This window comes from Cheilinus undulatus, linkage group 20 (genome assembly GCF_018320785.1).
Source record: "Cheilinus undulatus linkage group 20, ASM1832078v1, whole genome shotgun sequence".
In the NCBI taxonomy this organism is placed as follows: domain Eukaryota; kingdom Metazoa; phylum Chordata; class Actinopteri; order Labriformes; family Labridae; genus Cheilinus; species Cheilinus undulatus.
In genome coordinates, this window is record NC_054884.1 from 19,275,335 (window position 1) to 19,289,125 (window position 13,791).

The window sequence follows — 13,791 nt, forward strand, 5'->3', positions numbered from 1 at the left end:
AAACATTAAGAAAGAACGGCGTACTTATTTTAGTGGCTGCAGGGAGAAAATGCTCAATCGGAATTAACTTTATTTTCCATGTATGTTCACGGAAACAAGAAATTTGATTTCAGTTAGCTTGTTCTCAATGTAAACATTAAAAATAGAAATAAAAACTGGATAAACAATATAAATATATGTAGACTCTAATTTGGCATGTAGGAGCAGTGTGTAATATTTAGCCTAGTAGCAATTTGCAGTGGGTAAAACCCACTGGTAGATGTTAAGGACAACCAATAGCACTAATGTATTAAAAAGAAAATTAAAATCATAAAAATGGAGAGACAAGTTTTTTGCCCAATGCCAGCAATGTATAAAATTGTTTTATTTTTACTTAGAATAAGTCTGTTATTCATACACAGGGAGGATCCCTTCCATGGATTCAACCATCTTGGATTTTTGCATCTTGCATGTTTCTACAGTACTATAGAAGAGATCAAATAACATATGCCGCAACAGTTACCACTGGAAGTAAACACTGCAATCAGGAATCTGACAGACATTTCAAATCTACACTACACCTTTAATTGATATATGAAAGTCTATATGCATAAATGGTTTAAGGATGCTGAATGTAATGACCAGTGTTGCTGTGGCTTAACAACAATAAAGCATGTGATTAATGTAATTTTAACAAAATCAATGCCGTAATAATGGTCTCTTAATAACATCCTGATTAATGCATTAAAGCTGACAGCACTAGGAGAAACATTTTACAATTAGCTGCTGCTAAAGCTAACAGCATTACTTAATTTATCACATTTTATCAGTAGAACTATATTGAAATTTAGAATTGCTCATCACATTTTTACTCATGTAGTGTGAGCCTTACATAAAAATAGACTCCAAAATAATTACATGATGTTTGTCAAATTCCAGCTGCTTGTCCATATTAAGCCTTTAAAAGCTCATTGGAATAACTTCCTTCATTTTTTAATATTGCAGTGAAGATATGATATCAAAGTGTCCCCTTTTCCTGTTTTGTTCAGCCTTTATTTGTTTAATTCTGCATGCATGCTCTGGAGTTTAACAGCCTTCTTGTAGATGCAGACAGGTATACCTTTTCATTAGTAAATTGAAAGGAAAGTCAGCATGTTATTAGCCAATAAAGTGGGCTTAAGTCAGTAAAGAGATGCCTGTCTTCCTCTCTAAGTGGCCTCCATGTATCGATCTCTGTCATGTGTGCGTTCACATGTGTCTAAAGCTGTGTTCTCATTATCTCCTTCACAAGGTTGCTGGTGTTTATTTCTGCAGGAAAAACATGCAAAAGAAGAAGCTAGAAAGGCCTTTTGCAGCTTCATCCAAATAGTAAGGTAAAAATAAATCTCAGTAAATCTTCCGCTGTGTCTCAGCTCACACTAAAGGTCAGAGGACAGAGAAGGCCAGTTATGCTTCAGAAAGACCCCAGAGGTATATACTCTCTCTCCTCCTTCTCTCCATCTCTCTCTCCTCCCCCCTCCCTCCCTGTGAATGCCGTAGTGAGCATTGTTCACGACCACTAGCTTTTGCTGAAAGCCGCACAGCAATGAGGTCTCTGTGCCTTTTTGCCTCTCTCTCTTCCTCTCCCCTCCCCCCAGCTCCCTCCTCCCATCTACCTCTCTCCTCCCTCTCTCTCTCCCTCTATTAAATTTCCAGTCACACAGTGGTGCAGAGGATATTCCTCCTTTCCCCTCGTTCTCCCCTCTTTCCCCTCGTTCCCTATCACTCATGCTAAAATCTTAGCCCACATCCAGTCTCTTGCCACGACCCTGGCTGCCTCTTTTTTTTTTTAGAGCTCTTCTCCTCTCACTGTGCATCTTTTTTTTTTTTTTTTTTTTCCTTTCCAACCCCCGCGCCATTTCAAATGATTCCACACCACCCATGCCAAACCTCTCCTTCCTCCCTTCCTCTGTCCTTCCTCCCTCTTTTTTCCACTCTATGTCCTCACTGTGTCATTGCACATTGAATCTGATATCCCCCTTATGCATGTATGCTACGCTTGTGTCTGTGCTGGCACCCTTGAGCGTATGTGAGTGTGGGAGTGATGGAGCGAAGGGGAGGGAGAGGGAGAGGGACATGCATTTGTGCACAGTAAATGAACAAACACTCATCGCTGTATTGCTTGTGTCATCAGTACAGGAAGGCTCTTGGAGTAGAAAATACAGCACTGAGAGAGAAGAGGATGTTTTCCAATACGAAGCCCAAAACCCCCATAAACTCTTAATGCTGCGTTCAGGAGCCACAGGGAGGAGGAGGAGGATTTGGCAGCAACATGCTAGTGCCAAGACATATGTGGCATGCTGATAGCACCAGAGAGGTGCAGCTCACACTGTGAAGAAGCTTTGGAGGGGTGCTGATACACATCCATCACTCGCAGGGTTTCAGGGTTTTAGCTGCAGGCCTTAAAAGTGGGTGGCGGGCTAATTTCACACAGTTCAAAGCGAAGATTAAGAATGTAGAATTTTTGATTTTCCATTTGGCTGAGAAGTGATCCGTTTAAAGGCCCCAAGCGTCCAGTCAGGACTCGGAACAAAGAAATATCTTATTTTTAGTGGTTATTTTTAGAAAATGTAACAAAAAACTTGGAATGGTCCTCATTGCCATCTGTGCAAGAGAATAAGAGAGACACAAGCAAGAGTTTCGAGTTATTCGTGGTGACATCCCTGTGAGAGAAACAGAGAAAATAGAGAGAAAAATCCTAGTGTCACAGTATCTTAGCAACTGCCTCCATCTCCTTGGAGACAAGAGCTGACATCATTTCCTGTCTGTGAGAACTCACTTTTGGTTTGTACACAGTGGGTTTGTGTTTGTGTGTTTCCACGGTCATGTGCAGATGTAAGCCTGCGGTAAACATGCAAACAGTGTGGGTTTAGTGGTTGGGTCAGGGTGCATTCAAGACCATCACTCTATTATCAGTCCAAAGACACAGTCTATAATAAGACATGGATTCTAGCGAAAAAGACCGTTTTTCTCTGTTCTTTGTGTCGTTTTAGAAAAAGACTTTAAAAATAGTTTTGATATTGTCGTATTTCAAACAATATTAATGGTACATCACTCCAGTGGGTTTTTTAGCCCTATTTTCAAGCCACATACTTATGCAAGTAGTTGTTCTGTATATATAATAATCCCAATATGTGGTATTTGTGTATTTGATTTCTACTTTCACAGCTGTGGATGTGAATTTGCACCACAAGTTGTAAGTATGAGCTCCTGCAGGCCCACCACACCGCCTAAGTGACTCAGTGCAAAGAAAAGATAGTCTTCTTCTGCCACCATGTGACAAGATTCAGCTACTGCAACCAGAAAGAAATCCTCTCGAGCTCTTTAAAGCCCCAATGAAGAGTTCTCATGCATTTATGAAACAGACTGAAAATGTGGTAAAAGCCTCACCTCACATGTATATTTGCACAATCCATCAACTGTAACTAATGATCTACTTGCCCTACTAATTACTAAGTTAGTCTATGTACTGTACTCAATACTGTAAGTAATAAAACTATTCACTGTAACTCAAATGCTGTAAGAAAGCTCACTGTGGTAAAATGATAAACCTTGTATGCATATTTGCACTAATCAACGACCTTATATGATCTTATCTACCTCATGTAAATCTGCCCTGAATGTTTTATGCTCTGATTACATCTAGTTAGCATCTTTGCACCCCTTGCAAACATACTACCAATGCACATAGGCTTGTATATACTAGAAAAAATACCGAACAAGCACTTGTACATATTAAAAGTTTGATTTTTAAATACTTTTCAGTCTATTTTTTTGTTTGTATTTGTTGTTTCATTTCTGTACATGAGAGCAAAGATAATCAGAGTCAAATTTCTTGTTGCCTAAGCATACTTGTCCAGTAAAGCTGATTCTGATATGTGGAATATGTGGATGGATTTTTCCACCATGCCCTTGGGGAGTGTGTTTACATCTGTTTTAGATATGTTTGGATGTGTTCACATGTGTTGCCTGTTGTACACTGTTCACTGTTAGGATTCATTTTTGCCTGCCTCTGGTGGATTGTTGTTGATTTTGATGTTGGAAGCTTTTGCACCGTTAGTGAAGTTACCAGCTGAGTTAGTAAACTCTCACCTGTGGTCAGTATTGGGCGTAAGGCCTAGACCAGTGTTCATGCATGGCAATACACCATCTCATGCTGCAAAGAATATTTCTGTGTCATTGGCTGCTATGGGCATAAAAGGAGAGAAACTCATGGTGTGGCCCCCATCCTCCCCTGACCTCAACCCTGTTGAGAAAGGTTTGTGTGTATAAAGACGTGTGCAAACTCATTGAACATGCAAGTAAAAAAAGGAACAAACTGATTTAACTAACAGTACGTGCTAAGAGTTTCAAAGGTGCAAAATAGCTGCAGTTAGTACGTTCGCCGCAATGAATATGCAATATGGGGCGTTTACACGCAATTGTGCGTGTACTGGGAGGAGAAAATGTAAATATATTATTTTAACGCACGCAAAGCGATTTATCAAACCTGAAAGCAATTTTGCTCACAGAAACTGCGACTATATTTACCATGTCTCGAAGGGAGGTGCAAACAGTTTGTATGCGTAATTGCGCATACATGGCTGCAGTTATTGTGGCAAAAAGGAGACACTGAAACGATGAAAGAAGATGCAGAGAAAGCATTTTTCACCCTCGTGTGAACATTTTTGGAATGAATGAGGAAACAGACATTAAAACATCGCCTAACCTTGACATTTTGGAGCTGTTCGAGGATCTCAGAGCAGATTTGGAGCCAGCCACGAGGACGAGTCACGCAATACCTGCCATGACAAAACTCCTTGCAAGTTTACATTTTTTTGCATCTGGGTCATTCCAGCGTCTACCACAGCTGGGATCTCCCAATTCTGTTTTTCTGATGTTCTATGTAAAGTTCTAACACTTAACATTTCTCAAGCTAGCGTTAAACACACACAAGGGGGATTTTGAAGGAAAATAGAAAACCTTTTTAAGTAAAGAATATATCAAAATGCAATAAACAATTCTGAACAAATATAATCAATAAATCTCTCAAGAGAATATATCAACTTGAAAGTGCTTCCCATTTAGCCCAATTAACACCTCCCCAGAACATAAGGGCACGTCGTGCGTAAACTCAAATGAAAGTAGTTCACAACAAAATTAAAGATTTTATCTCAGTCTTTATAATTTCATTATAAACTAAAAGTCCAAATCTGACGAAAACAGCAACCTCGTCCTTATTCGAGCACTTTTAAGTGTCTTTTAAGTCTTTTTTAAATGTCTATGACGCACGTAAACGCAAAGGCAAAAGTCTATAATCCACCAGTCTCCTCAAAAAAACCCACAATAAATCCACATATCAAAAAAACTCCCCAAAAAACAAAAAATATATGATCGACCGCTAATTAGTGGTATACCAGGTAAAAATACAAAAACAAGACGATCTCACCCAAATCCAGGAAGCATAATCCAACAAGGAAAACTCTTTTTCTTCTCCCTGACTCCCCGAGGGCTTCTTAGCTGTAGCTTATTTAAGTGTTTATTGGCTTCATCCATCAATTCCTCTAATTCTGTAGGGTCGAATTTCATTTTGCGCGTTCGGCTCTCATGAAACACACAAAACCCTAATTTAAATAGGCGTGTCTCCAACAGTTTGCACCTCTTGTCATTTGCGCATTCACTCTTAGTAAATCACCCACAAACCACAGTCCAACCCCAAACTCAAAATTCTAGATTGTGCACGCAAATCAGAACACGTAAATTGGGATCTTAGTAGATCTGGCCCTTAGAGTTTACATTTATCTTTTTAGTTGGCTGGAGGGTTATGACGTGAATAATACACATAGCTTTTTTTTTTTTTTTGAAGGAAAACAATGAATGAGGTAGTCATTTCTACCATCATATTATTGTTTACTTACAACTGCCAAAAGCACAAAGTCTCAGAACAGTACATCTGGCTAGCTTAAGTTTACCCTCCACTGTTCTCTGGTCTACTCACCTTTTCATCTTCTTGGAAAACAGTTGGAAAGTTTCTGTATTTTTATGTGTTCTAGTTGGCCTCTAATACACTGTCAGACTGTCAATAAGACATCTGGCCTCCTCCTCCCACGATGTCCTCTTCTTTTTATCCTCGAGACTCTCAGGTGACCACCTAGATCAGCACATGGATGGTCAACAGAGGCTATTAATTCTAGCTCTGACCCCAGTCACATTAGAACTGACTAAGTCTTTTGGAGGAGAGTTGAAACATCTTAAAGAAACTCAATCAAGTCAAGTTGCCCCCTTGATGAGGATTTGGATATCCATGACCTGGATAAATGAGAACACAGACCTCTGGCAGGAAGGCATCGGCTATTCACTGAAGCTACAGCGCCTCTACTCGTAGGAGGCTTCATTACAGTTTTAAAAGAGCATTTGACTGGGATTTCAGGCCTGTGTTTACAAAAAAAAATGACAGATTATTAGTTTAACCAACTCGGAACTCTTGCCCCAGCTAATTTGATATCCAAATCTAGCTGTTTAGCTGGCTAACCACGTCACATCTATCAAGTTAGCTATTGCTGGCATGGAGATATAAATAGCACAAGCTTGAAGATAAGATAAGATATTCCTTTATTAGTCCCACAAGGGGAAATTCCAGTTTACAGCAGCAAAAAGTATTAGACAAAGCAGGACAAAACAGGCCATTTGCCAATGACTTCCTAAATAATAGCAATTTTGGGGGGGATAAAGTTTCCTGAAACCCCATGGCACTTGGAGCGTGATAGCATTTGTCTCTCCAACATTTAGAAGCTACAGTCACAAAGAAAAAGACCCAACTCCAAATAGTCTACAGTTGTAAGTGATCATTTTGTTTTTCAGAAGCCCTGATCAGGGACAAACAAAAAACAGAGAGACTGATGAAACTATTTAAAAGAATACAACACTGTTTTTACCACCCACAGATTATACTTTTATGACCCCAACCCTGAAGCAAAGAGAAAACTAAATTCAGGTTATCAAAAAAACAAATTAAAAAGAAATCTGTTCCACAGGAAGTTTGGTTTTATGGGGAATTTACAGCATAAGATAAAAGCACATTAAATTTGAACGCTGACAAGGCATCACATTATGTATGCTAGGACACATCAGTGTCATGTTTGTAAGTGCTAAAGATGCAAAAATGCTAATAAACCTTACCTCGCCAAAAATGTGGGTCAGTACATGACAGACTGCAGAGCTTTCACCTTGTTCTGGCAGATTTCTTCTCCAGGCTTATGAGTGCCAACAGTCGACAACAAACAGAATCAGACCATCATACAATCCAGTATGCAATTTACAACAACAGAACAGGCAAATCAGTGTCTAACATTATGCCAGTTCTGTACTTTGATGGAAACCGCACACTGGTGCAGAGCATCAGATCATTCAAGATAAGAACAGTTCAGGTTAGAAAATATGACTGCTAAATGCTACTCAGACCAAAATCTGCAGAAGTACCACAGTGGAAATGTTGGCATCCTGATGTAAGTTAAAGATATTACTGTGACTCTGATCCTGTTTACACCTGGGCCTGGCAGATCAAAAATAGTAAGATTTGATCAAATCTTGATATTGGGTGGTTTGAAAGAAAAAAAGACGACAGTTAAACCTCCAGTTTGTGATGTTTAAAATATTTGACCAGAATAGAGTTAACCTAAATCCAAGTAATGATAATTTTAATACCATCAGAGGGCTGGATTCAAGTGTAAAAAGTTGCTTTAAACTTGTCCACCGTTATCTTGAACAATCTTGATCTTAGAGATGTCTTTTTTTTTTAATCCTCAGCAACAATTTGAAAACCACTGTCAGAAAATCAGCATGTTGCTACATCTACAAAGTAAGTAAATACTCAAACACAAAGCAAAAGCTGTTACATTAACGTCAACTAGAAGTGCTGCCGACTTTCTTGGCTTAAACTCATCTGAGGTGGACTGACCTAAAAATGTCAAGTTCATTGCAGTCTAAGGAGTCCACATTTCAAATTGTTTTTGGAAGTAATGGCAGGCAAGTCTAAAGAGGAAGGGACCATCCAGATTGTTATCATCTTCAAAAGCCAGAATCTGTGATGGTTTTGAGGTGTACTAGTGCCCATAGCATGAGTAACTTGCACATCTGTGAATGCATCATTAACACTGAGAGGTACTCACAGGTTTTGCTTCCATCCAAAAGATGTGTTTTTCAGGGACATCCTTGCCTCTTTTAGCAACACAATGCCAAGCCACATCCTGCATGGGTAACAGCTATCTGTAGCCATGGGGGAGGGGCTAATTCAATCAGTTTTTTGTCATTAAGCAGTTTAGAATAGGCAGCCCAACTGGGGCAAAGCTGAACCAACACTGCACTGAAACACGCTTGGGAAACTTTTGGCAGGCCAGAAGTATAGCATGTTCTGTGAGAAATGTTATTACAAAGATGCATCAATGGCTGAACGTATCATGTGTGGTAGCCTATTTTAGCTAATTATGCCTCCTTTTCACTTTGGTGCATCAAGGGAGACATACTTTACCCTTTTAAGACAAGTTTATTTTGGTCTCAGAGGTCCCCAAAACATGCCTGTGAGGTTTGTGGCTGAAAAAACACTCCAGTATAGGATTTTTGTATGTCTAAAACCCCCTCTATTTCGGCCCTTCTCAGAAGGAGCCGTTTCTGTGCCTGTGGCTTTAAATGGTAATTAGCTGTCTGAATCCACACCTGACCACACCCCCTCAGGAAATGGATGCAGCACTCCTTGTGCTACAGATACTTTTATCCAAAGTTTAGGACATGACTGGGATTTAAACCATCAACCTCCCAGACCGTAGCCAGCAGGATAACCCACTGAGCTATTCAGCATTTCAACCAGTAGCTGAGAGATCAGTAGAGGAGGGCGGAACTTTCCTCCAAGTGGGGGAGGGCCAACCAAACCTGAGGGCGGGTGCTTACGCTCCTGGTGGGGTGAACAGGTGTAAAATCTGAAAAAGGCTTCTTTCAGCACACATTTTCTAAAAGGTGGAGAAAGAGAGGGAGAAAGGGAATGGATTTTTATGGTACTTGCGGGGATTGTGGACAGGCCAGGGGCGTATATTTGTGTTAGAAAAGCCTGAAAAAGTGATTTTTGCATAATATGTCTCCTTTAAACTGTCAATTTGACTGCAATCTGGATCAGACTAAAGAAAACAATCTATTTAACCCTTTTTAGAAATCAACATGACTCAAGACTCACAAGGTAAAACTACATCAAAATACTCCTTTTTACTCATGCAAACTCACCTGACAAACTATAACTCCAATTCCAAAAAAGATGGGGCAATGCATAGAATGTAAAGAAAAACAGAAAGCAAATCTCATAAACCCATTTTTATTGACAATAGAATATGAACATCACATCAGATTTTGAAACTAAGACATTTTACCATTTCATAAGTATTTTTTATGGTAGCGGTACATCAAAAAAAAAAAGTACTGATGGCGCAACAAAGGTTGGAAAAGTAAATGGTCCTGATAAAAAAAAGCCAGAGGAGCATTTTGTAACTAATTAGGTTAATTTGCAACAGTTCAGGACCATGACTGGATATTAGACAAGTATTCTATAAAGGCAGAGTCTCTCAAAAATAAAAATGGGCAGAGAATTCTCAAAACTTTTCAAAAAAATACAGGTCCGAAAACTGTGAAACAATTTCAGAAAAATGATCCTCAGCGTAATATTGTGAAGACTTTAAATACCCCACCATCTAAATCATCAAAAGAGTCAAAGAATCTGGAGAAATTTCTGTGCGTGAGGGACAAGGACACAGAGGCCAATATTGGATGCTGATGGACCTTTCCGCCCTCAGACAACACTACATTAAAAGTAGACTTGATTCTATGCTGGAAATTACTGCATAACCTAAGGAAAATTTCTAGAAATCACTTTGTCAACACAGTCAGCTATGCCATCCACAAATGCAGGTTAAAGCTGTATCATGTAAAGAAAACGCCATACACAGTATGAACCCAATCCAGAAACACCGCTGTCTTCTCTGGGCCAAATGGACTGACGCAAAATGGAAAAAGCATTGTGCTGTTAGAAACACAGCAACCATAGCACTTTCAGCCATTATGAAAAAAAAAAAGAAAAAAGTCCCATCATATTATTTACATGCATTAACATTAGAGAACAGGAGTACATTCAGGCATTTGTACAAGTGCTTTGTTATTATTTCTTTGTACTTGTGAATGTACCAAAGAATCAGAGGAACTCTTATTCATTTCACAGATCCTCAGTCTGTATTTGTGTCTCTATGTCCCCCTTTCATTTTTTTCCTTTCCTTTTTTATTCATCCCCAGCCTCCATTTAACCCCTTTAAACCCCACCTTTTTTAGCCCCAGCTGCAAAAGAAAGAGAAAAGAGCAAGTGTCAAATTCAAGGATTAGTCTAGTGTAAATGCACAACTCTTAAAGCAGAAGCTCTGAAGCTATTATGAATATGATTTTAGACCATTTAGCAAACACTTCAGCTGTTCTTGTTAGAATAAATCAGATGATATTTTGCTTTTTGGGGCAATAAATTAAAGCTAACTGAGGGTCATTCAAGAGCCTTAACTCAAATGCAACATTAAATAATCCAATTATTACAAATACATTATTTTCTTGCTTCATGAGGAGAATATAAAACATATTAGAAAAATAAACTCTAAATGCCCCATCTTAAATTTTTAATTGGTCCAAAATATGATTTGTCACTACATTTTTAAAATTTGGTTGTCTTGTTGGGTAAACTCTTACCTCTTTAGAAACCCTCTTGATAGCCTCTTTGTTGCGTCTGCACTTCAGAAATCCTGTCTTCTCAAAAAAGAGACAGTCCACAAGGAGCTTCATGTCATCGTTTTGATACCCTTGACGGTTTGGTATCGTGTAGTCTTTATCAAAAGTGTGGTGCATGGCCACCATAATCACATCCTTGTTTCCCTTTTCTTTGACAGAAACACAGATCAGACCTGCAGTTAGAAAACTGTTCAACATTTTGCAATGTACTTTTGTTTTGTTTTCTTGCAAATATTTACCTGGGGTGCTGGATAACGCTGTGGAAACGTCAGTCTCAAAACGGCTGACGATTGGACAGAAGACAATAATGGCCTTACATTCATGGGGCGACTCAACCACCTTTGCACCTTTTTTTTTTAGCTTTTTGAGAACTTTCTTATGGGCACCCAAAGTTGTTCCAGCTATGTATGGGTAAATTGCGACCATTTTTCCTAAAAAAAGAGAAGAAGAAAAAAACAAAACAGTTAAATTCAAACATGGAGTTCTGTTTTGGTAACCTGACATGCCAGATGGATGTGTTTCACACACAAGCTTCAATAGGAAACGTTTGAGAAAAGACAGAGGCTTTGAAAAATCCTCGGAGTATGACTGGGTGAACGTTCTGTCACATCTCAACAGGCCAGTCAGAGGAACAAAGCACGTGACGTAGCCGCTAGCAAGCTGCTCGTGCGCAGCTACTGAGGAATAATGCGAAACATGGCGACTATAGACATGTAAATACATAAATAAGACCACAATAATTCAGACTTGTTCCATCCCACTTAGCTAGAACAGCAAAACGTTCTTTACAAATAGCCTATAGAGCCACTGAAATGGCCTTAATCTTTTTCTTCAGTTATTGTGACATCCTCTCACAGAACACATAAAAGCTCACATAGTAAATGTATACTGGGAATGCATGACATTATCAGTATGATATTGGTATTGACAGGTATCAGCTTAAAAGTGAAATATGGGAATAGGCAGATATGAATGTTTCTCCCTATATTTACAACTGATAATTGGGACTCTACAAATCTGCATTTATCAGCTGTAAATATTGGCCATATGGCCATATTAGCAATGAAGACTGATGTGAGTGCATGCAGGACATGTCATACACCCAACCGTGAGCCAGCTGATCCTAATTATCCCCTCCTAACTCCTACAGTCAATCACAGCTCTTTCTATCAACACAGTGTATCTAAATATGATGCACTTTTCAATAATCCCTGCTGGCAAAGCTTAACCTCCTCCACCCCAGACTCCTCCTTTATGGCATAAAGCCTGTTGTACCCTCATATTCAGATTCATGCTTTGTATTAGTTGCTTTTGAACTAACTTTATTGTATTCAATAAGCATTGTCACAAATGTATCTATCTATATCTGGGTTTCTAGCTATGCGCTCCCTGGAAAGTCAAAGCATGCTGCTTGACTTACTCATGGAGCATCATTGGAGCAAACCCTTCTCTGTCAAGTAAAACTGTATATCTATTTTGCATAAAATGGTTAAATGTATGGCGAGAATGTTCCTTGTAAAAATCTGCATATAAGATATGAGCAAAAATCTAATATCATGCATCCCTAATGAAAACTAAAACCTAAAAAATGTGCATGTCTTCATAGGCAAGCACTGTTAAATTGGTTATTAGTTTTACCACATATGGTTTGGAATTCTGATTGTTGGGCAATTACAGAATCATAATGGTTGTTTGCTATCTTACAAAAGAACTTCTTAATGAATTTAAAATTACACCACCAAAAAGTATGCTATTGTTTTCAGTGCCATTCCAGAAAGTGTTCTTGTTCTTATGTGAAATTCTGGCATTGTAGATTTGCCAGTGAATTTGGATGAGTGTGTAGGTAGGGTTTATATTGGTTGAACCAACATTGTGAGGGAGAAATGTTCTCACAAGACTGTAAGAGCTCATCTAGTCCTGTCTTTGTGCCCTCATAGTAGACTTTTTATTTGATAATATAGAGTGGAAAAGAGCATTTGTGTTGTATCAATAAAAGCTTAAGGAAGTGTCATGGAAAATATTTCTTAGAATCTACCCAATCAATCTGGTGTTAGAAAGATTCAAAAAGGGTAAAGACTTTGCATGTCATGTTTGTGGTCAAGAACAAGAGAGTTCCTCTCATGTTTTCTTTCACTATAAAGTGTGTCTCACTTTCTGAAAAAGAAAGTAGCCTAGAGTTTGATGTACTGATATACTGAAGGAAATGCTGTCTTATACAACATTTTTTTAAATCATTTTTGGAAAATTCCATATTCATACAACAAAATAGACCTATTCAGATCTAGTTTACAAAATAATATGATGAACTAAAGCAATACAGCACCTCTATATTTAATGTGAAGAACAAAAAATCTATAATAAAATTAAGATTAGAATATGACCATGAAATGTTACTTGTATGTAAATCTCTGGTTTGTGTAATTTTTTGTATGTATGTGCGAGTCACTTAACTTTTTATGTTTGTGTTCATATTTATCTTAATATTGTGAAAGACTTGTGTATAAAGATTTATGGGGTTAAGTAGGCCTTCCGCCGCCATGTACTATGCACGACTACCTCATGAACTAATATTAGACATTCATATTTTTGCTTTGGATTTTCTTTAACGTAGACCTGCATCTTGAAAATATTTTGTTATTCTACAGTAAGTTCATGAATGCCAGACTTTTTGTCGTTGAAACCTCTTCAACCCCAGTACACACTTCCTCAAACTTTGCTGCCATAGCTGAAATAATCTATTCTACAGGAGCTTTAGCCTCCACCCGTTTTTCTTCATTTATAACTGTAAAAAGGTTGTAATATTTTTTTTACTAAACTCACCTTTTGGTTGTTTGATTATTGCTGCATCATAAGAAAGAGTCCTTCGCCTCCGAGGCTTACAGGAAATATGTTTCAGACTTTCGCTTTCACATACTGGAAGCTTGTTTATGAAGCTGTTAGGATCTAATACCCTGGATTAACCAGCAGATGTCAGTGTTGAAACATTAATGG